This window comes from Mixophyes fleayi, chromosome 4 (assembly GCF_038048845.1).
Source record: "Mixophyes fleayi isolate aMixFle1 chromosome 4, aMixFle1.hap1, whole genome shotgun sequence".
NCBI lineage: Eukaryota > Metazoa > Chordata > Amphibia > Anura > Limnodynastidae > Mixophyes > Mixophyes fleayi.
The window spans coordinates 14,708,051-14,731,190 of record NC_134405.1 but is presented as its reverse complement, the minus strand read 5'-3'; the positions used below and the strand labels follow the sequence as shown (position 1 = coordinate 14,731,190).

Below are 23,140 nucleotides of genomic sequence, written 5' to 3'. Positions count from 1 at the left end.
ATGGACACATCTGAATCGTCCAACAATTCCCCCTCCTCCTCTGAGGAACTCTCAGAGTCTGACACTGACCACATCGCTTTAGCTGTTTGTCTACGTCTTTTAACACTACGCTTGTGTCTGGGGTTCTCCAGTAGATGGGTTAGCCACCGCTGACCAACCCACCTCTCCCATCTGGGAAACCCCCGGGAGGGCTGGGGAGGGAAATACACCGACCCCTGGGGAAAATGACTCATCTGTCATTCCTACTGTTATACCCTGAGAAACCACAGATGTAGCTGGGATCTCAACTGGTTTAGATAACAGATTTACAAGGGTATTAACTCCCTGTGTTAAGGCAGCCGCCCACTCAGGAAGATCTACCGTTATGGTGGAGGTGTCTATAGGCTGTTTCACAGGAGCCACAGTGCAGGCTGCACAGAGCCCCCCCTGATCCAGCCGTTCACTTGTTAGTTTAACATTACATTTTGAACAGACATTATGTTTGGTACGTGTTGTTTTGCTTTTATCTGCCATCACAAGATAAGAAAAACTAAATCACGTTTCAAAATTCACAAACACTTCTCCAATTTATCAGAAAATACAGATTAGGTTATATTAACATATAGTATTTCTGATTTAAATAAGACAGGCTTGGAGAACTTTATAGTTTTCTCATAAACAACAGTTCTCTCAACACATCATTGTCTTATAATATACATGTCTACACATGCACACATATAAGAAATAAAAGTGATACTCAGCGGGGAAGATATGTGTCAACAGTGCACTTCTCTTCAAATGACTGCTGCAACTGTCCTCCTTTTGAAGCTTGACACCAAAAAGGGATCTTCCACGTGCTCACTCAGCGGGGGAGGGGAGGAGGTGCTTCTCAACACATTCCCCTACCACTGGAATCTCCTTCTGTGTCTCTGCTAACAGCGATTTCCCCATTCTACTTAGGTGAAATCCTGTTGCTTTATCTGTCTCACATTTTGCTACCACATCGCAAAATACAGGTACATATTTATCTATGAACCAGTCAAAAGATAGTATTTCTATTCCTTTTCCTCTATATAGAGAGTATAAGGTATAATTAGTCAAGCTGAAAGGCTGCAGCAGGTTTTTCAGTAATGACTGCAATTAGCACAGAACACCTGGGCCCATTTAGCATTACATTTGGAACACAGACAATATGTTTGGCACACCCAAACACTTCCACAACCTTTATCAGAAAATACAGACTAGGTTATTTAACATATCATAGTATTTCTGATTAAATAAGACAGGTTTGGAGAACTTTATAGTTTTCCTTAAACACAGTTCTCTCAACACCTCATATTCTTATAATACACATGCATACACAGAAGAAACAAAGTGATACTTAGCGTGGAAGATATGTGTCAACAGTGCACTTCTCTACAAATGACTGTTGCATCTGTCCTCCTTTTAAACTTTGGCGCCAAAAGGGATCTTCCACGTGCTCACTCAGCGGGAAGGGAGGGTTCGGTGTTCCTGAAACACATTCCCCTTCCACTAGCTCTTCTTCTGTGTTGTTTACTTTAACAGCGTTTTGCCCTTTCTCTTATATTAGGGGAAAACCTGTTAGAATGTGTTCCCCGCTAGTGCTATTCAAAGCGCGCCATCCTCAAGAATTCACTGCCATCCCCATGGGAGGAGGAACTTGGTATACTCCAGCTGGCTTCCGGGGAACCTCAGCAGTAAAGGCACTCTCTGCCTAATGGCAGCGCCCGTCCTGCATCAGCAGGGAGAGTCTATTGCCGACTGCTTCCCGCTGTGAGAAGCGCTTCTTACCTCTCTGTCAGCGGGGCCGCCCCCCCCGACAGGCGCTTCTCCCACGAGTCAGCTCCATTTACACGGAGCCTCTCACCACTGTCAAAAGAAAAAACCTATAACCAGTGAACCCTGTTCACTGTCTCTCTTAGAGCTCTTCAGGTGCAACCTTCTTCCAAGGGCACCCAATTCAAACTGAGGTATGTGGGAATTGGCGGGGGTGATATGCTGTCAGCTGAAAAAAGTTAACTCTTTGGGTGCCAGACTCCTCCCCCCGACTCAACCCCATGGTTAAGGAGTGTCCCCCAGATGGATGAAAGAGAAATGCCATTTATCACCATCAACTTGACTAGTGCCTCTCTACTGCATGATAAGCTTAAATTATACGCTTTACGTGTATCTTCCTCCAGCATCTGTGTTTTTTACGTAGTATGTAGTCACAGCGATCTTAAGATACATTTAATGTCTGCATTTTGGTGGCAAGATGCGTCAAATTCTACATGAGGCCCTGTGTGACCTCTGTTCATAAGCTGTAGAGCCCTGGTCAATGTTTCTCAGAAGTTCCTCTGATCCAGCTTCATAAGACTGCTAAGTGACCTCACACAATACCGTATCAGTGGCGCACGCAGGTGGGGGGGTTTCTGGTTCTCTAGAAACCCCTCCCCTCTGTGAACCAACGTACTGTACAGCAGCCATGGCGCTGTCAAAGAAGCGTCCGCGGCAGTGCTGTATTGTAGTATAATACATGCTTTCTGACAGCGCCGCGGCTGCTGTAGAATTCAGTCTCGCCGAAATGGAGCTCCCTCTCGCAACAGTTTTTTTTTTCTGGGAGTGGGGGGGGGCAGAAACCCCCCCTTCTAAATCCTGCGTTCGCCCCTGCGTATGGCTTCCAATGGTCCTCTTGTGGCCAGGTGTCTTGGCCATCCTCAACACCCAGTTAGTGCATTGTGCTCCAATTGAAATCTGTCACAAATGCCCGAGTTGGGGACTTCTGAAAATTTATGGTCTCTGTTTAAATTTCATTCCAGAAATTTAGATATTTTTTCTGCCTTACAAAATGTAAGTGATTAGGGTGCTCTGATTCCCCGTGCTGATTAATTCCAAATGGGCTCAATTCCCAATTTTTATACACTGGAGGCAATAGCAACCTGGTATCCAATGCATTCCTGGTCACACCGATCTCACACATCTGATACACGTTCCCCATTCCCATCCAGTCATTAACTTCAGTATAATTTGGTCTTGCTGTAATTGTATTTCTAAATTTATAAATAGGCCTTTCACTGTCTCCTCTTGACCCTCTCTGTTATAACCCCGATTTCTCTACAGGTCTTCACCCTCATCCTTTATCTGCTTGGGTTGTATCTGGACTTCATTTTATCATTGAACTCGCAGTGCAAGGCGTCTTAACCACTGTTGCTACTCTTTGTGACACATACGCACTTTCTACAGCTTTTCTTCAGTATCTGTAAAATTTATAATGTCTTTCCTTTCCCAGGATCTCGACAGACCGCTGTCTCCTTATGTGCTTCCTCGTCCAAGCGCTTCATCTCCTCCCTTTACCGTTTTACGCTTACTTCTCTTACCCCCCACATACCCTCTCATGTTATGAATTGGGTTGGGGACCTTGGTGAGGTACTGGACAAGGAGGACTGGTCGGACATCTGGGAAGGGATCTCCAAATCTTCTCTTAATGTTAGGGATAAGGAAAAGGCCTATAAATTCCTGTCTCGTTGGTACCTGGTTCTGACCAAACTACATAAAATATTTCCCAACTCCTCTCTCCTTTGATGAAGAGGGTGCCAGGATCCTGGTTCGTTTTACCATATTTGGTGGTCTTGCAGAGGTTCTGGTCGGAAGTTCACGTCTTTGTCAACACTCTCACAGCTACTGTTCTCTTTTTCCTCCTGCAACATGCCCTTATACCCCTGCCCTTTCAGGACCACCTGTAAAATCACTCTATCAAACTCAGCAGACACATCTTCAGTGCAGCCATTTGTTTATTAGCTATTTCCTGGAAAGATCATTACTATGTAAGTCCTTAAGGTAAAGATGTGGCTTCCTTACGAGATAAAGTGTAAGACTAGCATGCTGAGAAATTCGGTTAACTTCTTTTTTAAATTGTGGACTCCTTGGACCAATCTTACTAATATGTAGTCCCTCTATTCCTAATGCTGTCCTGCTCTTTGGTGGCTCTGTCCCTTGTGTTCCCTCTTATGTTATCCCCCCCCCCTTCCTGAGGGACCCCCACCCTTCTCTCCTTCACTCTCTCTTACCTGTTCCCCCCCTTTCCTTTTACTCTGATAAAATTAAAAATGACTACAAGCACATCTGTGTTCTTGTTTCTTAATTAGCTTTGTTTATTTCATTGTTGCTAGAGTTCTTTTAGCTTTTTTTTTTACTTGCTACTACATGTATTGTTTTTTATTGTGTTTGTCAACTCTACTGTTGTTGTTCTACTTTGATGTGACCTCCTTTTTGTGATTGTGCCTGACGTTTTCAATAAATGGGTAAAAAAACAAAACGTAAAACAAAACAAATCTGCACATGGAGTCTGAGAATGGCCCAAAACGCAGCCATGCTGGGTTCCAAAGTTGCTCTTGGACAGCCCTGATACTAGGTCACATTGCTCATCACAATACATAGGTCACATTGATATCATACACCCAATATACAATGTTCACTATAGACAGACATACTGCCAAACATTTAGTTTTGTCTTGTTGGGACAAAGTGGTGCACTGCTACAAAGAGGCATGGCTGCTCCAGGTTGTGGTCACACCATGATGGGGGCATGCCTATCCCTTCAGTGAAATAACCCTGGAAATACTGCACACACCAGCAGCGGGTGCACAAAGCACCCGGTCCAGCAGTAACCATGACATACTGTACCTCCCCAACAGAGCCCTAGGCATACCCCCACCAAGGCATGTCTGGAGCCCAACACAACAATGAGCAGCCATGCCACTTTTCGGAAACTTTGACCCTGTGGGCTCGAGCCTGGAGGACCCCAGTCTAGGACCAGGGCTCCTCCAATAAAGTTTCCACATTATCTGGGCAATTATTCAACGTGTTCTCTCTATATGTAAAGGATCACACCTAGGCAAGTACACCATTTTACAAACACCAACATTTAAGACCTGTACATTGTACCCTTGGTTTTCAGTAGGCCCTCACTGTGTGCAAGTCGCAGGATTTGTTCTTGAGCCCTGGACCTTCTCTTCTTAAATATATCTTGGTGGAGATGTCTCCTATCCCCAGCCTAGCTTACACTGGACTCACTTCCTCTACTCCTGGCCTCTATAGATGCTCTTCAGTGGACTGTCCAGACACCCCTTTATTAATTTCTATTTGTTAACTGATCCAATTGTTAAAATGGTATAAAACCTTCACTATTGCAGTTATGAATAGAGGGTTTAATAATGAAACTCTAGGCCAGGGGTCGGCAACCCCCGGCACGCGTGCCAAAAATGAGACATCAACCACTTCTGTCTGGCACTCCCCAGCTGTTAAACTAAAGAAGCCGAAGATGACTGAAATGGAGCTGCTGTGTGTTTGGTTATCTACGGCTGCTTTAGTGAGGCAGCTCCTGTGGATGATAGATGCGCACTCCAGAGGAAAGTATGAGGCATAGGAGGAACTTGGGGGCACAACTGTTATGCATATAAAGAACTGGGGGCACAACTATCGGGCATAGGAGGAACTGGGGGCACAACAATGTGGAATAGGAGGACCTGGAAGCAGTATGTGGGAACTGTATATATTATATATATATCTATAATATAAATGTCTAGTGGCGTGTGTTAGTCTGTTTGTGTGTGGAAAAAATAAAACCAAGCTGCAGCACCACCTGCTGGGCGGAGTTATACACTGACCTACTAAATTCTTAGTGTATGTGGGGAAAAAAAGTTCAGAAAGGGCTGAAATTTGGTATACTAGGATGTTTTTAATTTGTTAATTTAATTTGTTAATTGTTAAAAGTGTTTATAAAGATTTTAAAAATATATATATATATTTCTTGAAGGAGAAGTAACAGTTGGGAGTGGTTGGTGGTTGCCGGGGGTGACAGTGGGGAGTGGTTGGTGGTTGAGGCCTGGGCTATGGCCGAAATGCATGACAAGAACCTTTTTAACACCTTAAGTAGCTTGATTTGACTAGAATGCATGAGTATCATGCATGGGTTAACTTGTATATATATATATATATATATATATATATTTATATATATATATATATATACATACATACATACATACACACACACACACATACACACTATTTGGTGGACACGAACACTCAGTGGACTTCATTATAACATCACAAGTGTGACCCCATTCTAGCGAACCTACTCCAACAAAAAGGTTACAAAATTAAGTCACTTAAGAACCATCTTAGATAGTTGTGGAGAATTTCAGATTTTACAACTCCAAATCTCCCATCTCACACGAGCCTTCAAAAGTCCCCAGAGAGCTTGGAGGTGCTTAAAGATGAAATCACTGTAGAAGAGACACTTCAGGTAATTAAATCCATAAAACCAGCCTCAGCTTACAGCCCAGACAGCTTAACTTCCCAATTTTATAAAAATTAGCAAACATATTAGCCCCCAAATTTAACCAACCTGTTTAACAATATATTACAGAGGGCAGCATCTTACTTTGCAACAACCAAGGTCAACACCGTCGTCACCCTAAACCAGGCCCACAGTCATGTAGTAACTATAAGGCCATCCTCACTACTAAACGTCAATTTAAAAATCGATGCTAATATTTTGGCTACCCATCTAAATTCTGTTTTTCCCCAAACCAAATTGGGGTTGTCCAAAGCAAGCAGGTGTCAGACAACACGAGGTGTACAATTATATCATCTACAATATCAGTCGCTTCCAACTACGCAACATCGCCCGCATCCGTCCCTTCCTCTCTCAGGATGCCACCAAAACCATCATCCACGCACTCATCATCTCCCACCTGGATTATTGCAACCTTCTCCTCACTGGCCTCCCCCACTCCCATCTCTCCCCCCTCCGCTCTATACTCAACGAGGCTGCAAGACTCATCTTCCTCTCACGCCGCTCCTCCTCTGCCTCGTCCTACACTGGCTTCACTTCCCCTATAGAATCCTCTTCAAACTCCTCACCACCACATACAAGGCTCTCTCCCACTCTACTGCCCCTACATCTCTAACCTCCTCTCCATACACACTCCTGCCCGCTCCCTGCGCTCAGCCAATGATCGCCGCCTCTCCTGCTCTCTTATCACTTCTTCACACTCCAGAATCCAAAACTTGTCCCGTGCAGCCCCCCTTCACTGGAACGACCTCCCTCGTTCCATCCGTCTCTCTCCTACTCTGTGCTGCTTCAAACGTGCACTGAAAACTCACCTCTTTCGCAAAGCCTACCAACCATCTACTTAACCACCTCACCTCCTCCACTAGTTCTCCCTTCTCTCTTCTGGCTCCCCTTGTGCCTGGTTCTGTCTACCCTCCTTTAGGATGTAAGCTCACATGAGCAGGGCCCTTTTCCCTCCTGTCTCCTCACGTGTTCTTCTGCTCCATGCTTATTGCAGCAGCCTGCCTGGAGTTTCTGAAGTATTGGTATTTTTGTTTATTTTTCTGTACTGTTTCACCCTGTATAGTCTACTGTTTGTACTGTGTACGGCGCTTCGGAAATCTTGTGGCGCCTAACAAATAAATGATAATAATAATAATAATAGCCAGAAACTCCCAGCCCTCCTAGGCATTTAGCAGCATTTAGTGGGCATTCATGTTCTACACGTTATCTTCAATGGGTGTTTTGGGAAAATTATTATCAGCAGTGTCCGCTCTGTACAATAACCCTCAAGCAATGGTTTCAACAAACCGGATATCCTGCTTCTGGTTATGAAACCCAATCATCCCTCCTGAATCTCTGGAAGGAATTACTCTTATGCCGCTCTCGGGCTATAAATCTTCTCTGTGTTTCCTTCCTATCCCCTCTTCCCTCCAACATGGACAGGTCAGGAGTAACAGGGTGGGAGCACCGTGGGCTGGACTGGGTCAGATCAGGTTTCTAAGTAACGTCGCTCACGTGGAGCCGAGACCCCAGAGAGGTGGACAGGAATCATTATTATTCCTGTGATATATATATTATATATATATATATATATATACTTCCAGCATCCGGTCCACCCCGGGGATCACTTGGTCACTGAGGTGCCCCTGCAGGATTGAAAGCTCCTGGGTCTGAGTTATCTCTCACAAGAAAAAGAAAGAAAGAAGAAAAAAAGAGTTTACGCAAGATTTTTATACTTACACCAGAGTTGATATTTCAACTGCGACTTGACCTGTTGGGGTTACATACATACATACATACATACATACATACATATATATATATATATATATATAAATAACATTTATAGATATGGGAGAACTGGGGAATACATTTTAGGATATACTTATATAGAATGCAACCAATAGAAAGCCATTTCTGTCATGAAAAAAACCATATAGGATTCACCTAGATACACGAATAGACATTATTGTACATTTTACAAACATGACTGAATCTGGTAATGAGGGTTTAGAGAAACTCTGGCCGTAAACACTTTATATGGAATTTCTATGACACATGACACACAGCAAGGATCAGCTAATCAGCTCTATATCTGCATTTTACTAACACATTTTACTATTCCTAGGTTTTATCAGGCTGGTTATAATAAAGTTACTCACACACAAAAAAAGAAAAATCATTTTAAAACATAGCAATAAAGCAATAAAAATTTCTTAAATAGTATCAGTGCATCTCGATTTGCCTTCATTATTTATATTTAACGGCCTACATAGAGTGTTATATATGTATAATGCAAACAAATGGTGTCAGTTTGTATGAGTGTGTAAGGGAATCCTGGGGGCATATTTATTTAATATTCATTTGATTACAGACAATATCTGGTTGGTTTTGTCGTTAATAAAACTGATGTTTTAAAAAACACAGCATAATGTTGCTTCATAAATATACCCTCTGGTCTTAGTATATTGCAGATGAGCTGTCCTTGTATATTGAGTGTAAGAGGGAGACTGGGAATGTGGACGTAACATGGGCAGTAGACCCTATACTGTACCTACGATGGAATGGGGTCTATACTGTGACAATTACAATGGGGGGAACAAAGTATATTGGGATGGTGCGAGGGGGCCCTGTGGGACGGTGTGAGGGGCACTGTGGGACGGCGCGAGGGGCCCTGTGGGCCGGCGAGAGGGGCACTGTGGGAGGGTACGAGGGGCACTGTGGGAGGGTACGAGGGGTCCTGTGGGAGGGTGCGAGGGGCCCTGTGGGAGGGTGCGAGGGGCCCTGTGGGTACGAGGGGCACTGCGGGACGGAGCGAGGGGCCCCGTGGGACGGCGCGAGGGGCACTGCGGGACTGTACGAGGGGCCCTGTGGGACGGTACGAGGGGGCCCTGTGGTACGGCACGAGGGGCCACGTGGGACGGTACCAGGGGCACTGTGGGATGGGCACACATGGACCACTCTGTCCTTGTGTAAGAACTGTGTATGTATATGGAGGTGTTTATGGATGTGGATCACATGATAGGTGGGGGGTGAGTGTAGTATTAGGTCTGAGGAATAACCACTGGGGGCTTTGCAGCAGGACACAGTCAGACTGTAACAATGTGATCCTGGCTGTGTCTGCGGGGACTGATGGTGATGAAATGTATGGTGGGAAGGGAGGTGCTGGTGTCTGTGGGGACATAAGATAATAGTCTATGTGATATGTATAAGGGGTGGAAGGGGGATGGATTCTGCTGGCTGCAGCACAATGAGGATTATGTAGCAGCTGATGTGAGAGCTCAGCCGCATGTATGAGGTCCTGATGGCCGGGAGGCTGCACATAAACATGGGGCAACTATATGGGGGTAATTCCTGCTGTCTGATATATTATTATTATAGGAGATATTACCTCAGCCTTGTACAGGGCCCGGATGTTGTATATGGACGACTGAGGGCGGCGCTCCAGGTTCAGACATGGAGTCTGAGGAGTACGTGGCCACGCCCCCTGTACAGTGTAAGCGGCGACAATAGTGTGTCTGGGAGACTAAGGGAAAATGGCCGCCGCCAGTATCGAGGACAAGACAGTAATACTATTTATTTTACGATGGTGATTAAACTGTTACAATCAGATTTAGGATGTTCTGTGTTGGAGACATTGTTTATATTTCCCTGCAGATGTCACAGAGCCTCTCCCTGATTGGTTCCTGCTGCTGCTGAGCAACTCCCACTAGTAGGAGGAGCGTGTACTGCGGGCTCCGCCCCCCGCCACACCCATCTATGGGCAACTTACTGAGAGACTGGAGGTAATCAGACCTGTAGGGGAATGATATTGTACAAAGGTCTGTGTGTCCTGTATGTATGTGTGTGTGTTATTCCTGTATGTATGTATGTGTGTGTGTATGTATGTATGTATGTGTGTATGTATGTGTGTCCTGTATGTGTGTGTGTCCTGTATGTATGTATGTATGTATGTGTGTGTATGTATGTATGTATGTGTGTGTATGTATGTATGTATGTATGTATGTATGTATATATGTATGTATGTATGTGTGTTATTCCTGTGTGTGTGTCCTGTATGTATGTATGTATATATATGTTGTTCTTGTGTGCATTATATGTGTGTATGTTATTTCTGGTGTATCATGAGGGGGGAGGTAGATAGACTGGAGATTACTATATAACATCTTACTTGGGAGATAGAAGACTGTCCTCTATTAATTACTACCTAACATAGGTGCAATTGAGCCTGTAGAACTTAAGTTTGGGGGTAGACTCTGTATCCTGTCTATCCTAGTAGGAGAGCAGCAGAGATTGTTATTGATCCCCCAAATCATTATTATTGCAAAACTATGTTAAAGTCTTCAAATATTCATGGGTTTTCCTAGCAGCAAAATAATGATCTATAGATGGAGCAACAAGGTGAACGCTGACGCGCGTTTCGCTAGTAGCTTTATGGAGGCTGTCTGTTAGATAGTAATCTTTTACACACAAGTTATATCATATATGGTGTAATGAGATATCATGTTCCACCACTGACATAGCTATCAAATCCTTTATTACAATTAAGAACAGGTATCATAGTGAGTCAGAGCCACATTATGAAATACTATTAGCTGTTCTCTGAAGGAGTAAATAGGACCTGACCACTTAAGTGATATTGAATCCGTCAACCATTAGATGGCCCTCCATTGTTTACTGTATATATGATGTAATGAACAGTCACATTATATGGAAATTATAGATTTGGGTTGATTCCAGATAAAAATATAACTTTATAGCAGCAGTAAATGATCAGATTAGGACCTCTTTTTTTGATACACCAATATAAGTTATTTGATACACCAATATTGTCCTTATTATCTCACTGTACTGTTGTTCCATGCCCTCCACGCCTTAATTCGTTATTGTCTTCTTTCTTATCATTGTCTTCCTGCCATTGTTTTACCTGTTTTTCACTGTCCCCACTATCTCACTATTCCTCCCCGCCCTCCCCCGCGCGCTGCTCATCTTGCTAACCTCATCCCCATTTCCCCCTTCTCCTCTCCCTCTTTCTTCTGTGCCCTCTGGAATGCCAGATCCGTCCGCAACAAGCTGACTGCTATCCACGACCTCTTTCTATCCAACTCCTTTAACCTTCTTGTCGTTACTGAAACCTGGCTCTTCGATTCTGATACTACTTCCCCTGCTGCCCTCTCCTATGGTGGCCTCTCCTTCATCCACTCCGCCAGGCCTGGTGCCCGCCCAGGTGCTGGAGTGGGCCTCCTCCTCTCCTCCACCTGTACTTTTCGTGTCATTCCCCCTGAACCCTCCCTCTCCTCCTTTGAAGCTCACTCCATCCGCCTCTTCTACCCCATCCACCTCCGCGTCACTGTCATCTACCGCCCCCCTGGCCCCACCTCCCTCTTCCTTGACAACTTTGCTAGCTGGCTTCCTTATCACCTCTCCTCCGATCTCCCCTCGATCATTCTCGGTGACTTTAACATCCCCATCGACAAACCCACCTACCCTGCTTCCAGCAAACTGCTCACCCTCTCTTCCTCCCTTGGTCTCACCCAATGGACCTCCTCCTCTACCCACTGCCTTGGTCACTCCCTTGATCTTGTCTTCTCCTACCTATGTAGACTCTCTGACTTCTCCATCTCTCCCTTTCCTCTATCCGACCACCATCTCCTCTCCTTCTCTCTCTCCTCTTCTCCTGCTCCCCTCCCCCTGCCCAAACCTACTCTGTCCATACGCAACCTTGACGCACTTGACCCTGCCTCTCTGTCCTCCTCTCTCGATACCCTCCTTTCTCCCCTTTCCTACCAGGCCTGCCCCAACCAGGCGGTCTCCCTCTACAATCACACCCTCACCTCCGCTCTGGATGCGGTCGCCCCTGCCCACTCCGTCCACCCCCGCTGCTCCAAACCCCAACCCTGGCACTCCAAATTTACCCGCTTCCTCCAAAAATGCTCCCGTACCGCTGAACGTCATTGGAGAAAATCCCGCTCCCTGGCTGACTTCCTCCACTTTAAATTCATCCTTTCATCCTACAGCTCTGCCCTCTCACTCTCTAAACAATCTTTCTTTAAATCCCTCATCTCTTCCCAGTCCTCTAACCCCCGCCGCCTCTTCGCCACCATCAGCACTCTCCCTCCCCTCCCCCCCCTCCCTCCTCCCTGACTGCCTCCTATTTCGCCTCCTTCTTCTCCTCTAAAATCGAGGCCATCCGACTTGAAATCTCCTCCTCCACTCTCTCTTTCACCCCTCCCACTCTTCCGTCCTCCCCCCCCCAACCACCTCCACTCCTTCCGCCCCACCACCGACGAGGAAGTCTACTCTCTCATTTCCTCCCCCCCCCACTACCTGTCCCCTGGATCCCATCCCCTCCCACCTTCTTCGCTCCCTTTCCCCCACCACCTGCTCCCACCTCGCTCACCTCTTTAATCTCTCTCTCTCCACTGGCATCTTCCCCTCCTCCTTCAAACATGCTCTCGTATCCCCCATTCTTAGGAAACCTAATCTCGAACCCACTTCTCTCTCGAACTATCGCCCCATATCTCTTCTCCCCTTTGCCTCCAAAATTCTCGAGAGGCTCGTCTGCAGCCGTCTCAACTCCTACCTTTCTAAACACTCCCTCCTTGATCCTCTCCAGTCTGGTTTCCGCCCCCTCCACTCCACTGAAACTGCCCTGGCTAAAGTCACCAATGACCTCCTCTCTGCTAAAGCCAGGGGCCACTTCTCCCTTCTCATCCTCCTTGACCTCTCTGCAGCCTTCGACACCGTTGACCACCTCCTCCTCCTTCACAACCTCCAGCTTTCGGCCTCTCCGGCCCAGTCCTGTCCTGGTTCAACTCTTACCTTACTCACCGATCCTTCTCTGTCACCACCTCTGGGTCTCTCTCCCCCCCGTCCACCCTTCCAGTTGGGGTCCCTCAGGGCTCTGTTCTGGGACCCTTACTCTTCTCTCTATACACCTCCTCCCTGGGTGAACTCATCAGCTCCTTCGGCTTCAGCTACCACCTTTACGCTGACGACACTCAACTATACCTCTCCTCTCCTGATCTCTCTCCCTCCCTCCTCTCTAGGGTGTCCGACTGCCTCTCTGCCATCTCCTCCTGGATGTCCTCTCGATTCCTCAAACTTAACCTTGTCAAAACTGAGCTCATCATTTTTCCTCCCTCTCATACCTCATCCCCTTCTGACCTCTCCATCACTGTCGACAACACCTCTATCTCCCCTGTCCCCCAACTTCGCTGCCTTAGTGTCATCCTCGACTCCTCTCTCTCCTTTGGCCCCCACATCCTCTCTTGCTAAATCCTGCCGCTTCCAGCTGCGTAACATCGCTCGCATCCGGCCCTTCCTCTCCCAAGATGCCACCAAATGTCTTATCCACTCTCTGATCATCTCCCACCTGGACTACTGCAACCTCCTCACTGGCCTCCCCGCTCTCATCTCGCTCCCCTTCGATCTGTTCTTAACGCTGCCGCTAGGCTTATTTTCCTTTCTCGCCGCTCCTCTTCTGTCTCCCCCCTCTACCTAGCCCTTCACTGGCTCCCATTCCCCTTCAGAATCCTCTTTAAACTCCTCACACTCACCTACAAGGCCTTCGCCAACTCCACCGCGCCCTACATCTCCTCCCTCCTCTCTATTCATGCTTCATCCCGCCCTCTCCGTTCTGCCTCTGACCGTCGCCTCTCTTCCCCCCTTATAACCTCCTCCCATGCACGTATCCAAGACTTCGCCCGCGCTGCCCCCCTCCACTGGAACAAGCTTCCTCCCTCCATCACAACTTCCCCTAATCTGTCCAGTTTCAAGCGGGCCCTAAAAACTCACCTTTTTCTTAAAGCCTTTCTGTCTCCCACTTAACTTCTTACCTTATCTTCTGCCTCCGTCCCCCTACTCTCCCTCTCTCCCCTGCATCTCTCTGTCTGTCCACCCCTCCCCTTAGGTTGTACGCTCCTCTGAGCAGGGCCATCTCTCCTCCTGTTTCCACCACTTCTAACTCTGCTCTCCGGCTACTTAGCCCTCCTCCTCGAGGGTCCTCCACCCCACGTCCACTCTCGCTCCCTCCTCCCCGCTGGGGGTCTCCCTGTCTTCCGCGCCCTCCTTCTTGGGCCCCCTCGTTTGCGGATCCTCCCTCTTCCTTCCCCGCCCTCTCTAGCTGTGCATTGAGCTTATTGAGTTACTGTGTTTACTGTACTGTGCTGTCTCTCTGTCACGGGCACTAGGAGTCTTTGCCCAGGATATCACCAGATGATGTTCTTACCAGAGTAATATAGCTGGTACTATGGTCCTCTGGTAGCAGGGTGACAACGGAACAGGAGAATCAGCAGATGGTGAGAGAATGCTCAAAGAAAGTCTATGACTAGCAGCAACTGGTAATGACTTAGATGTATGAACACGAGGAACCAGATGGACAAGTAAACGTGAGGAGAGTCAGTGGTCTGCGTACAGCAAGTTGTACCACTGCTTATGTGAGAGGAGACTTGAAACTGGTGCCAATGGGAAACAGGAGTCTGTGGTCTGCGTTCAGCAAGCTGTACCACTGCTATGTATATGTGAGGAGAGGCACGAGGAGATGAATGGAATACAGAGGATACACGGGCGGCACACGGAACTTGATCCCACGATGATAACCACAATACAATAATAACTGACAAGCGCTGCTTGAAGTATACAAAGTCACTATAGAGATCCAGGTAATAGGAAACAAAGTCAATAGTAACAATAGCTTCAGTAGATGGAAGACTCCGGAGATGAACACAACACAGTCCAGACGGATATGCAATACAGTAGCAAAGTCAATGGAAAGTATGCATACCGCGGTTCAGGAGAGCAGGCTGTCAAGGAGAAGTGCAGGGATACCTGAACGGCTGAACGCCGGCAGGAGGAGAGACCACTGGAGGATGGAAGCGGTAATCAGGTTGGTGCAGCGCACGAAAGGTAACCGGTAATCAAAGGAGCAATACTCAGGAAGCAGTAGTAAGTAAAACTGGAAACATGATGAACACGGGAGAGTTGAGGCTGTCTGGTATCCGGCAGTAGTAGCGGAGGCAGAGGAGGGGAGACACGCTGAACACGGGAGAGTAGAGGCGGTCTGGAATCCGGCAGTAGTAGCGAAGGCAGCGGAGGGGAGACACGCTGAACACAGGAGAGTAGAGGCGGTCTGGAATCCGGCAGTAGTAGCGAAGGCAGCTGAGTGCAGACACTATGAACACAGGAGAGTTGAAGTGGTCTGGTAACCACAATCGTAGTAGACAGGAATCAGCTGGAGCTGAATACACGAGGAAACACAGGAACACCTTCAGAGGCTCATGGGGAATGAGACTCCAAGATCGGGCAACTAGGTAATGATCACAGGTGGTTTAAATAGGGAGGGTTGCCTGATCATCCAATTAATTAAAAGCAACAGGTACTGAAGGTTTCATAAGGGCTGCACATGCGCAGACCCTCAGGATGGCGGACGGCCACGGTTCCTGAACACAGGAGAAATGGCACTCACAGTCCGGTGAGTGACACTCTCATTGTATTGTAATTTGTTTGTCCCTGTACGGCGCTACGGACACCTTGTGGCGGCTTATAAATAAAAATTAATAATAATATAAGCACAATTTTTAAATCGCCCTAATTCACTGTATGTTGCACACATAACGATTTTTTCAATTATTTTGCTAGCCCTCAGTGATCAGGATAAGTGTATTAATAAAATATCAATAAATAATTGAATCTTAAATATTTTGAAATCTGCATTACAGAGTTTTTCTTTCTCCTAATGTTATTCAGCCCTAGTCTGTTCAGCAGCCGGCCAGCCTTCAATTGCTGCAGTCACTGGAGACCCCTCTGCATAGCATAGAGGATCCAAAGTAAACAGGAGACAGACTAAGTCTAATCAGGCAGGTAACTTGATCAACAGGCACTGAGGAGAAGGGGGAAGTGCCGTTTCAAGTTTGGAGCCAGAACTGAGAACCAATGGGAAATCTGCAGAGGACACAAAGGCTTAGAGTCTGTGCATGCGCAGGACCAAAGCCAGGACGCCAGCAACTGAAAAATGCTTCAATGGGGAACAGGTGAGCGTCTTGGTCCTCGGTTGTGGAAGCCGAATGAGAGCCGTATGACAGATTTATTATAGATGGGTGTTACATAGAAGACATATTACAGGCACTAGACCACCAGGGAGAGTGGACTCTGGATCCCGCTGTCAGACATGCTATGGAGACATAGAGCTGATTTGCTGATCCTTGCTGTGTGTCATGTTTCAAAGAAATTCCCTATAAAGTGTTTACGGCCAGAGTTTCTCTAAATCCTCAGCCCCTTGTTTCAGTCATGTTTCTATATGGTGGTAAAATGTACAATAATGTATTTATTCGTCCATATATCCGGGTGAATCTTATGTATGGGCAGCACGGTGGCTCAGTGGTTAGCACTTCTGCCTCACAGCGCTGGGGTCATGAGTTCAATTCCCAAACATGGCCTTATCTGTGTGGAGTTTGTATGTTCTCCCCGTGTTTGCGTGGGTTACCTCCGGGTGCTCCGGTTTCCTCCCACACTCCAAAAAGTTAATAGTAGGTTAATTGGCTGAAATCAAAATTGACCCTAGTCTTTCTCTCTCTCTATGTGGGTATATTAGTTAATGCGGAATCAGTGGCGCTATATAAATGGTGATGATGATGTGGTGTTTTTGTCCTGACAGAAATGGCTTTCTAACATTCATCTATATTGTAATTATCCTATTATGTTTATTTAGATAACAGGAAAACTGTAAGCTGCTCCCTTATACAGGTATATCCTAGTAAATCCTCTGGGGTGCTCCACAATAGTTCTCATTTCCATAGCAGCCAGTACATATTCAAAAAGTAGAGAGGACACTCACCATTTAAAACAAATAGAGTATCCTTTACTTTCAATCCACTTCCTTTATATTGTAGTCAACGTTTCGGTCTCTATGTTCTGTTTCCTATAGTTTAGGTAAAGGTATAGGGTCTATGATGTAACTGTGTGTACATGGTTTCATCTTTTTTGTTTTGCTTTTTAGACTGGTGCAACTCCAACAGGTCAAGTGTTGGGGGCACTGATATGGTTTGTTTTACTTCACTGTTCACCTGCATCTGAAATATCAACTCTGGTTTAAGTCCAAAAACTTTTTTAAAGTTTTTTCATTTTCCTCTCGATTTCTTGTGAGAGATAACTCAGACCCAGGAGCTATCAATCCTGCAGGGGTACCTCAATGACCAAGTGATCACTGGGTTTATCAGGTGCTAGAGGTAAAAATAGTAATAATAATAAAAATGATTACTGTCCACCTCTCTGGGGTCTCAGCTCCACGTGAGCGGTGTTACTTAGAAACCCGATCTTACCCAATTCTGACCACCGTAAAAGTACTGCAGGTGGACAATAACAGACTATCTAGCACCAATCCTCCCCTCACCCTATCCCTCCTCACCAGGATAACCCACCAATCACTAAAAAACAAATCCTGACCCTAAACTGACAGTATAAGCAGCCCCTAATAAAGATGCTTTCGACTCCGCAGTACAGGAGAACTGTATTTGGAAAATAAAGAGTGACTGAAAGAAGAAGGGGCAGGAAGACTACTGAAGACAGAACAGGACAGTAAAGGGAGAAATGTTTATTATATGTAAGCATGAATACCTCTATAATAATGGTCACTTGGTATACCTGCTCTTACACCAGAGAGACACTGACAGGCTGAACACCTGCTGTATGAGGTGCGGCATAGCTGCAGATGGTCTCTACAAATCCACCTTGTTACTCCTGACCTGTCTAAGTAGGAGGGAAGAGGGGATAGGAAGGAAACACATGGGAGATTTGTAGCCCGAGAGCATGGCATAAGAGTCCAATTCCTTCCAGAGATTCAGGAGGGATGATTGGTGTTGGGACTCCATTATATTGAAGATGGCCTGCAGTACCTCTGTACTACTAACTCCTGGATCCCAATGACCTGTGGCTGACCTTTAAGAGACTGCCTTTCCCTGCAACCGGTACAGTTCATCGATTGTCCTTACTGCTGCTGTTTGTTTATAAACCCTGTGAATATTCTGCTCCAGTTTGATACTAAATTTTGACTTTTGCCTATGACCTGCCCAGCCCTGATTGCTGCCTGGATGGACCTTATTGCTTGTGACTGTGACTTCGTATATCGCTGCCTGGACTGACCCTATTGCCTGTTGTTTGACTCTGCCTATCGTATGTGATACCACTTCCCAGCCTCAGGTTCATGGTCCTCACTATGTGATCCATTGAACTCACCTGTGGTCGCTGTTTCATCATCCAGATTTACAGCTCTATCTTATGTCTGCTCCTTCCCTTGCACTGTGTTGCTCTCCAGCACCATCAAGCTCTCTGGGAACATTTTCGTAGGCTTGTGTGACCAGTGTAACTTGTGTAAGGTGATATCAGATGTGTGATATCTGTATAGCCATCTGTGTCTATCACATGTAAGATATTAGTGTGACCTGGAAGGTATAGGATGCCAGGTTGCTATTGCATCCAGTGTATAAAATGTATGTATTTGAGCTTGCTTGGAATTAATCTGCATGGGGAGTCAGAGCACCCTAATCACTTATATTTCATATAATTGAAGGCAGAAAAATATCTCAATTTCTGGAATTAATGTTAAACCAAATATTTCCAGAAATCCCCAGATTTCAATTAGAACACAATGCACCAAATAGGTGTCAGTGACAGCCAAGACACCTGGCCACAAGAGGACCATTAGAAGCCGTACCGTATTGTGTGAGGTCACTTAGTAGTCGTAGGAAGTTGGATCAGAGGAACTTCTGACAATCACTGACCAGGGCTCTACGGCTCATGAAAAGAGGTCACACAGGGCCTCATGTACAATTTACACATCTTGCCTCCAAAATGCAGATGTAAAATGTGTCCTAAAAAACAAAGCATTTTACATAGTATGCAAGGTATCTTAAGATCGCTGCAACTGCATACTATGTAAAATACACGGATGCTGGAGGAAGGTACACGTTATGTGCGTAATTTAAGCTTATCATGCGGTAGTGAGACGCACGTCATCATCAAGTTGATGGTGATGACTGGCATCTAATATGTTTTTCTTTAATATTTAAAAAAGAACAAAAACACAACCCCTATCCTAACCGTAACTGTTTTCTATATATATTTTCTATATATTCTGACTTTGTAGACTGTATATAGTACTTACCTCACCTACTATCCTCCATAGGCTGGCCGTTCTGTTTCCTCTGTCTACTACAAGCCTCTACTTTATAGTCATGTTGCTGTTTGCACTAATTTGTTCATGTCACAAGACGCAGCGGTGCCTCGACGCTGCGACTCTCCATGCCCACAGGACGCGTCCCAGCCGTCTCCATGACGACCGCAACGTCACTTCCTGTTCTCTCCCGACCGTTGCCTAGGCAACGATCAGGATGCTCTGGTCTGTAGCACCGCATCCCAGCATTGAGGGCAGCAGGGCACGTGCGCAACTAGATAGGGGTATTATTAATTAGTCAGCACCTGAAGCTGATTGCCCCAAGCTGGATTTCTCCTTGCCCCATTGGTCAGTCTCTGTATTTAAGGCAGGGAGGGCTTTGCCTCCCTGCCGGTTATAGCGTCCTGTTTCCACTTAGCTGACCTGCTCCTGTGCTGTATCTGGTGAAAGACTTTTGTATTGACTTCTGTGTATGAACTCTGCCTGTTTCCTGGACCTTGATACTTGCTTGTTGCCTTGACCTTCTGCCTGTTATCTGGACTTGAATCATCATTTGTGGCCCTGGCCCTGATTGTATCTGACGTTCCCGTCTGTTCTCAGTTTACGCCAGTCAGACATTATCAACTCAGTTCTGGACCGCAGACCTCTGGCCTGTCCCTAACTCCGCGTTATTACCTCCCATTCCTGTGTGCTGCTGTGCGACCATAAACTTGTACTACACTGAGTATAAGACCTGGGGGCATCCGAATACCTGTGAGCGTAACCAGTCTCTACGGGAAAGGCGGCTGCAATAGATGAAGAACTCGTACGCTAGTTCTTCAAGTTTATGACGCACTGGTAGCCATAACAGTTCACAGCAGCTTATACAGAGAATAGGAGATACTTGCTGCGTACCACAAGAAGAGGAGAGTGCGCAGCGTCGGTGCCCGGCTGACACACTTGAACTTTGTTATTCGTCAGGTGTGATGATGTCACATTGAAGTTTGGTCATGTGCACTGTGCACCAAGCCCACCTTCCCCCTGTGTGATAAGATCATAATGGAAGGTGGGCTATAGGAGCAGCATCGCTCCTTCACAAGCGATCATTATTGTATATGTTACACAATTAACCCATAAAAAGGAGGATTTTTACTCATCGTAAAATCTGTTTCTCTAACTCCATTGGGGGACAGTGCATTACATTGGGGTGTAGTAGGTGGACTTGGAGATCTGGCACTTATCATACTTGTTGATTACACACTCCTCCCCGACTACGCCCCTCCTTTGTAACAGGAAATTCAGTTTTGTATAACCAAGCCAAGAAGAAGGCTAACAAGGCAAAACCAAAACCAGGTTACTTAACAGAACAGAACCAATTTCAGAACAATTTCAGAGGGTGCGCAGTGTCCCCCAACGGAGTCAGAGAAACAGATTTTACGGTGAGTAAACAATCCTCTTTGATACCATTGGGAGACTGTCACAATTCAGGGGGCTGATAGGACCCTTAGACCTGCCTAATCTAGCACTACCTCCTGGGAGGCGTGGAGTCTAACGACAAGGAAGGTTTTCCCCAGTAACCCCTCAAGGGGATATGGGTTTGGCTGCTTCTGTGCCGCAGGTCGCGGCCTTCTCAGTTGGTATTAGGCAAACTCTATTGGAGAGGTTCGAGTAGCGAAGGTAATGTACTGAATTGTTAAAGACAACTGGGATGTGCAGCAAGGTATATACTTAAATCCAGATATGCTGGGAAGCACAGGAACTGGATCAGAAGGAATACAGCGGTATGCAGCAGAGGTTCAGGTAGAATTCGGAGCACTGCAACAGGTGCTGAAGAGGATAGGATTTGTGGCTAGGTGTATACTTTAGGTCCAGATATTCTAGGAAGCACAGGAACTGGATCAAGAGGAATACAGAAGTAACAACAGAGGTCAAGGTGGTGTGCAGAGCACAGCATGGTATACAGGAGCCAGGAACAATGTCCACACACAAGGAGAGAGTCAAAGAACTGGCAGTGAGTGATTGAAAAGAGGTGTCTTAAATAATGCAACCAATAAAGGGCGTTGACCAATAGAAGTGAATGGGAGGTGTCAAAAGAACGGGCCGTGCATTTGCAGACCGAAATCATATATGGCGCCGGACCGAGTGAGTAGCAGCGTCTCCCCAATGGAGATCACCAACAGAGGACCCCCTAGATGAGCGACCCGGGACCCGACCGTGTGATCGGCGGGCCCGGAGTGTGATAGGGACACTGTTACGTTGGGGACATACCAAAGCTGTCCCTAAGAGAGGGCTCGCTCTGGAACAGTTAAGCGCAACTCGTTGCCTCCAAAGCTCGCATCTGCAGATACAAAGCCCTGCAACCTGTAGGAGTTTAAGGAAGTATGGACAGACGTCCACGTAATCGCTCGGCATAACTGCTCCGCCAATGCACCGTAACGTGCCGTCCAAGATGCGCCCACAGCTCTGGTGGAATGCGCTTTCAAGGCATCTGGCACAGGGCGAGAGTCTCGGACATAAGCCAACTGAATTGTTGAAGTGATCCAATGAGCAATAGACCGCCTGGAGGCAGGCCAGCCCCTCTTATGCGCGTCATAGAGAATGAAGAGTTCTTTAGGCTTCCTAACAGAAACCGTATGACCCACATAACACCAAAGGGCAAGAACAACGTCCAGAAAAGGTAAAGTGTCATCTGAAGACGTAGAAGGACAGAATGGGTTTAGTGCGGAGGGCCGCGTTATCCTTGAGAAAAAACGAGAACGGAGGATTGCAGCAAAGCGCTTCCAGCACCTACACACGCCAAACAGAAAGCAATGGCTAAAAGAACTCCACCTTGCAAGTAATATGGCGGAGATCCACTGAATCTGAATGCTCAAAGGGGACTTTAGTGAGAGGCCTCAGCACAAGCTTGAGATCCCAAGGTGCCACTGAATGTACAAAGGGCAGCTGAACATGTAAGATGCCCTGAAGGAATGTCTGTACCTCTGGTAAGACTGCGAAAATATATTGAGTGCGTAGAAACCTGCACCTTAAGTGAACCCAGACGGAGTCCTTTATCCAGACCTGCCTGTAAAAAGGAAAGTAAACGAGAAAGACTAAACCTGGAAGTGTTACATTCCTAAGATTCACACCAGAGGATATATACCTTCCATACCTGATGGTAAATGGCCAAAGATGAAGATTTTCATGTTCTGATAATGGCTCTCACCACACCCTGCAAGAACCCTCTCTCCCGGAGAATCAAGGTCTCAACAGCCACGCCATCAAAGTCAGCTGATCTAAATATTGGCAAGGAAGAGGACCCTTGGCGAGCAGGTCCGAATGACGTGGTAGATAGAAGGGAGGTGCCGCCGCCATTTCCTGAATGTCTGAGAACCATGCCCTGGGTGGCCAATTGGGTGCCACCAGAATTGCGGGAATGCATTCTCTTTTTAACTTTTTTAGCTCCTGTTGGAGCATGATAGACAGAGGAAAAAAATACACAAGTCTGAAGAATGTGCCTCCCTGACCACTTCACCACAATTTTGGAGATGTTAATTTTCTTATCAATGTTTTTAAATAATCACTAGTACAAGACAGTACGGCCTTGCAGAAGCACATTCCAAGAAGCATGGAATATGAAGAACAAAGATATTTCTCTCTTGTATGTAACCCCTGGGGATGCTGCAGTTGGACTT

The 23,140-nt window shown here is 46.3% G+C and overlaps 1 protein-coding gene across 4 annotated transcripts in view; it reads right to left on the bottom strand.

Moving 5' to 3' along the window:
• The window catches only part of LOC142151046 (uncharacterized), a 219,974-nt gene that overhangs the window by 18,892 nt on the left and 177,942 nt on the right, over positions 1-23,140 (bottom strand). For 2 of the 4 annotated variants that reach the window (XM_075206326.1, XM_075206328.1), the window contains exons 1-2: positions 9,711-9,759; positions 8,060-8,090 (exon numbers count right to left, since the gene is read on the bottom strand). The exons of the other annotated variants lie outside the window; for them this stretch is intronic. The gene's annotated coding sequence lies outside the window, so the exon portion shown is untranslated. Of the gene's footprint in view, positions 1-8,059; positions 8,091-9,710; positions 9,760-23,140 lie in introns of those variants that run through there. 4 annotated transcript variants of the gene reach the window in all.